This window comes from Rattus norvegicus, chromosome 4, assembly GCF_021556685.1.
Source record: "Rattus norvegicus strain SHRSP/BbbUtx chromosome 4, alternate assembly SHRSP_T2T, whole genome shotgun sequence".
NCBI classification, from domain to species: Eukaryota; Metazoa; Chordata; class Mammalia; order Rodentia; family Muridae; genus Rattus; species Rattus norvegicus.
In genome coordinates, this window is record NC_141537.1 from 155438142 (window position 1) to 155444141 (window position 6000).

The window sequence follows — 6000 nt, forward strand, 5'->3', positions numbered from 1 at the left end:
CCCACCAGCCCTGTGTACGCATGGACGCAGCTCTCCTCCAGCTTCCACAGAAGACATTGTAACTGTTCTCTTTGCATACACAAGAAATGGAGGTGGAGGCAGGGTAACTGACTCTCCTAAGGTCACCAGACATCACCCAGGAGCCCACAACCTAGAACATCCTAGAAACCGACCGACTTCATCTCGGACTGGCTTTTGATTGATCTCAGAGTATTGAGATTCTTAGCCCCGCCAGAAAGCATCTGTCTGCAATTCCAGCACAGGGGAGGCTAGAGCCAGAGGATCAGGACAAGGTCAAGACCAGCCTGGCCTACCAAGGGAGCCAGCCCCAGGCCAGCCTGGGCTACAGAGTGAGGTATTACCTAAAATTGAAAGTCGTAAATACACCCAGCCAGTGTTACACACACAACTTTATTCAGAGTAATTGTTAAAAAGATTTGTGATGGAAGCTTTTCAATCACTTTACAGCCTTTGGCTAAGATCACATGTAGATTACTGTGCTAGACTTTTCATAGTGACTAAAATTCCTGACAGAAATAACTCTAAGGGACAGGCAGTACAGTTGCCGCCCAGTCTGTTGCTCCCTTGTAATGTGTGAATTAATTATTCTTTCTAAAAAGGGGGTGGGCAATAACTAAAGCAAGGAAGGATTTAGTTTTGCTCATGACTTCTGGGGTCCATGTTACCACTGCGCATCAGTGTGTACAGATGTCTGCTCCAAGTGTCTCCACAGAGGATATCATGGAGAAGGGGCCAAAACCAATGTAAAAAACTGGGGCAGAGCCCTCTGAAACAGAGTCTCCTGGACAGGACGTACAACAGACACACTGCAGCTGTGGCTACAGCATAAGACTGGGCCCATCAGCAGGCCACTGTGTGTAGGGGAAGGACTCATGAGACCCCCACCTCTCACTGAAGGCCTGGGGACAGGAGGTTGAAGCTAGCCTGGGCTACTTAGTGAGTTTCAAGCTGGTTTGAGCTATAGTGTAAGGCTGTTTCCAAAGTCAGGAAAAGGAAGGAAGGAAAGAGGGAAGGAAGGAAGGAAGGAGAAAGGAAGGAAGGAAAGAGAAAGGAAGAAAGGAAGGAAGGAAAGAGGGAAGGAAGGAGAAAGGAAGGAAAGAGGGAAAGAAAGAGAAAGGAAGGAAGAAAGGAAGGAAGGAAAGAGGGAAGGAAGGAGAAAGGAAGGAAAGAGGGAAGGAAGGAAGGAGAAAGGAAGGAGGAAGGAAGGAAGGAGAAAGGAAGGAGGAAGGAAGGAAGGAGAAAGGAAGGAAGAAGAAAAGAAGGAGAAAGGAAGGAAGAGGAAAAGAAGGAAAGAAGGAAAGAGAGAAGGAAGGAAGGAAAGAGAGAAGGGAGGAGGGGAGAAAGAAGGGAAGGAAGTCTTACATTCATGTCCTTCTCACTTCTAGTCCTAGGTATCTCCTAACCCATCTCCCGTCTCTGCAGCGTTTCCTCTTCTGGGCATGTACTTCCGCCTTCCATGTCCAGCTACTCACATAGCACAGCGTTTTGAAGCCCCATGCCTCAGAGCCTGAGAAGCAGTGCATTTCAGAGAAGCAGGGACAGTGCCTTGTCTTACTCCTCATTGCACCAGGAAGCATCTAGGTTCTTCCTCTAAGGCATAAGGCCAACTGGAAGGGCTACAGAGCAGAGGATGAATTGAATTGAATTGACGATCCTCCTGTTTCCTCCACCCAGGTGTCAGGATTACAGGCATTACCTCCATGCCCACCTTGTATGATGCAGAGGTGGAGCCCAGGACCTAGTGTGTGTTAAACAAGACCTAGTGTGTGCTGGACAAGACCTAGTGTGTGCTAGGCAAGACCTAGTGTGTGCTAGGCAAGACCTAGTGTGTGCTAAACAAGTGTCAGCTGAGCTACACCCCTGTCTGGCTTTCCTTTTTCTTTTTTAATTGGAAAATGCTTATTACATTTATTTATTTAGGTACTTATTTTGTGAGGTGGGTGTCAGAAGTACGTGTTGTGCATGTAGAGATTAAGATGGTTGGTCTCCTTCCACCAAAGGTTCTGGGAAGAAAACTCAGGTCATCAGATTTGGCAGCATTGAGCTCAACTTTTACCCACTGAGTCATCTTGCTGGACCCTTTTTTTTTTCCCTTTGTCTTATTATGTCTATAGAGACAAGGATTACTTTATTTTTTTCTTTTAAAAAATATATTCCAGAGTCTTCTTCAAAATCATTATGAAGTCAAGGTCTCCTCAAACTCATAGTGATCCTCCTGCCTCAGCCTCCCAAGTTACTGGGATTACGGGTGGCTCACTGGGCATGTTTTCGTTTTCCTTGGGTGGAAACCCAGGGGTTGTCACCCTTGTTGAACCTTTTGAAGACTTGTGGCTTGTTTTCCACACATGCATCCTCAGACATGTGCACCCTCTGGCAGCCATGAAGGCCCACATGCACACATCCGTGTACCACGCACACAAAGAAAGGGAAAGGAGGCGCTGGAAACCCACACCTAAGCACAGTGAGGTAAAGGTAGGAAATGATAAACAAGACGCCAAAAGCAGCTAGGGGTGGGAGTGGGGACGCCTTACCAAGAGCAAAGGTATAGACTGACAGTACACCATAACGTCTCGCCACGCTGCGAGGAAAGTACCTGTGATGGAGAATTATGTGTTCAGTGCGTCACTACCAGATGTGCTGGCGAAGCAACTCCTCCCCCAAACGAACCCTGAGTCTGTACACCACTCAAATCTAGCCAGTGGGCACAGGCAACACAGCAAGCAGAGAAGCAGAGAGCTTCTGTGGGGTGAAATTCAGGAGTGGTTCTGCCTTTGAAGCCCACAGGATTGTACTCAGGATGTCAGCCAGGCCCTGAATCTCTAGAGGCTTGACTGCGTATAAGGGGCCACTCTCCGGATTGCTTGCTCAGGCCTGGAGTGGTGCAATAGATATACCTGCAGTCCCCATCACTCCTGAGGCAGGAGGATTGCTTCCCAGGAGTTTGAGGCAGCTTGACTAACAAAGCTAAACTCTATCTCGAAAGAAAGGAAGAAAGGAAGGAAGGAAGGAAGGAAGGAAGGAAGGAAGGAAGGAAGGAAGGAAGGAAAAAAAAGAAAGAAAAGGAAGGCCCCTGCACATGACTGGCTGGTTAGCCAAGAGTGGCAACTTCCTGTTGAAGATTCAGTCCCTTGACATCTACATAGGATGTTAGACTGATGACGTGGCAGCAAGGAATTCAAAAGACAGCAAACAGGAACAATGCCTTCTATGACGCTGCCCTGAAAACTGCCCAGCACCAGAAATACAGCATTCCTGTTGGTTGAGCAGATGAGCCAGATTCAGTGTGGGAAGGGACAGGACAGGGTGTGAACATCAGGAGGTCATCTTATAGGCTAAATACCTCACCATGAGTGGCTCTGCAGGACAAGCGGCTTGATTTGTGTAACACATAAATTGCAAGGTAGGTTAGGCAGAATTGAGACATAGTCACCGACTGTGGTGTGGGTGAATGGTAAGAGCGCTGACTTCACATGCAATCACATCAGATGACTTGTGAACATTGTTAGGAGTTATTCATAATAAAAAGTCTTCAGTGGGGGCTAGAGAGATGGCTCAGCGGTTAGGAGTACTGGCTGCTCTTCCAAAGGTCCTGAGTTCAATTCCCAGCAACCACATGGTGGCTCACAACCATCTATAATGGTATCTGATGCCTTCTTCTGGTGTGCACATGTACATGCAAGAACTCTAAAAATAATAAAAAGTCCTCAGCATTCTTCTTTAATGTGGGCTGATTTTACTCCCCCCAAAGTAGAGTGTAGATATCGGGGAGTAATTTTACAGTGGAGAGGCATGACGTCATGGCCTGTTTTGTGTTGCTGTAACAAAATGTCCCATGCTGGGTACTTTATAAAGAAGAGTGGCCGCCTAGAATGATGGCACATGCCTATAATCCTAGAACTTTGGCAGTAGAGATAGCAGAATCCGGAGTTCAAGGTCAGCCTGGCTACTTAGTGAGTCTGAAGCCTACCTGAGCTGTGTAAAACACTGTCTTGAAAAACAAAAGGAAAAAAGAAAAAAGGAAGAAAGAAAGGAGTTTAACTCAAATCTGTAAACATGTAAAGGCATAGCACTGACATTGCTTCTGCTGAGGGACTCACGGTAGGTGGCACCATGTGGCAAGAGAGCACACGACAGAAAAGAAAGAGCATCCCGCAGTAAGAGCGGAAGGGAGGGAGGTAAGCCAGGCTTGCTCTTCCGCAACGACTGGTCTCTTCTGCTTACTTATCTTCTGATTCCTTCACTGAGACAGGGTTTCGTTTTAAAGCACAGGCTGATGTTAAATTCATAATCCCCCTGCCTTCGCCTCCCAAGTGCTGGGATTATAGGGAAGCAACTCTACCTCTGCCTCAAAAGTAAATTTTCTTTTAGAGCTCCAGTTCGAGAACCTGGCTGCCGGCCTCTAATCAGAGCCGTCAGAGGAACAGGGGTCAGGAAGGTCTCTCCAGCTCAGGAGTGGGAGGTAAGCCTGAGGGACGGTGAGATTGATCTCATCTTTTTTTTTTTTTCCCCCCCGGAGCTGGGGACCGAACCCAGGGCCTTGCGCTTGCTAAGCAAGCACTCTACCATTGAGCTAAATCCCCAACCCCTGATCTCATCTTAAACAGAACAGACAGATATAATCGATCACGAATCCAATCGCTGTGGTTCAGGAAATACTGTCTCCCAGAAGATCACCTGACAGTGTTGTCCTGTTGCTCAGGACCATTTTGTTGAATATTCCCGAGGTGAGTCAGGATAGCTGGGTGTGACACTATAGCATGGAATCCCAGCCACTAGGCAGGCGAAGGATTGCAAGTTTGAAGCTAGCCTGGATAACTCGGTAGTAAGACTGTGTCAAATCCAAAACAGGACGCTCAGGGGTAGAGCGTTTTCCTGACAGCTCACAGGACTAGAGAAGCAGATCAGCAGTGAACCCCTTGAGCTCCAGTGGCACTCCCCCAGTAACCCAGGACACTGGTGTGGCTCCAGGACAACACAGTATCTGTCAGAGCAGCCCAGTGACAGAGAACCTGACGGCTCAGACAACTTCACTTGCCCAATAAGTAGTAAAGTTGAATTTGACCCTGTTCTGATCACAAAGTCCACATCTTTCATTGGTTACAGATTAACCGGAGTCCACCACTAATGTAAATGGGTTGGAATTTTGGCTGGTAATAGGGGTTCTGAGTCTTTAGGTTTAAAGAGTCCTGGGAGGGTGAGTAGGCAAGAGGAAAGCAAAGGACTGGTAAGAACAGGCCCTTTGCTCAGAAGTGACCAGTTATTTCTCACGCCCACCTACTACAGCCAGTTCACTCTGTCCAGAGGTTTTCCTATTCGAATGGGGCCAGGCTAGCAGAAACCCCTCTCAGGCTACTCCCACAAAGCCCTAGGCCAGCTGCATGTTAAGATAAACGGAGCTGAGGGAGGGAAGCCAGGCCCATGACACCCTGACACTCCCTCAGTGACGTCCACAACAAACACTGTCCCTCCAGATACCCAGAGCTCAGCCAAAAGCCTCTGGTTTTATGATCAACTGTATCGAGCTCCTAAGTACTGCCCTTCCAGAAATATCTACAGTCAGAATTGCTCCTCCCTTCTGGCCAAGGTGACAGATGAGTCTGTATTCAGCCTAGACAGTGGGGGCTTAGCTGTTATGGCAAAGGAAAAGGATGGACCCATGGCCAAGGCAAGTTGTTGACGTGTATGAAGCAGTGATGTGACGTGACAGGGCTATTTTTGCCCTATCAAGGGGCTGTCAGCAGGCAGGAGGTAACGCAGATGCTACAGGGAGCCCTGACATCAGGTACAGGACTGCTGGGCCCCACACCCTACAGGGCCCACAGCTGCCCTCATTGTTCACAAAGACAGTGGGTGGGAGGGGCCATCGCAGCTCTGGATCCAGAGACTGGAGCAGAGGGCGACAGGGCCATCATCCACTTTATAAAATGAAACCCCTTCCCTCTCACTGTCTTTTCTTCTGTCTCTATGGTAAATGGCTTT

General features: G+C 48.2%; 1 protein-coding gene across 9 annotated transcripts in view; it reads left to right on the forward strand.

Annotated features, from left to right (window-relative positions):
* Nucleotides 1-6000, forward strand: part of Ninj2 (ninjurin 2) — a 100764-nt gene that overhangs the window by 69884 nt on the left and 24880 nt on the right. The window contains exons 1-2 of one of the 9 annotated variants that reach the window (XM_087659142.1): nucleotides 4134-4196; nucleotides 4390-4480. The gene's annotated coding sequence lies outside the window, so the exon portion shown is untranslated. 9 annotated transcript variants of the gene reach the window in all.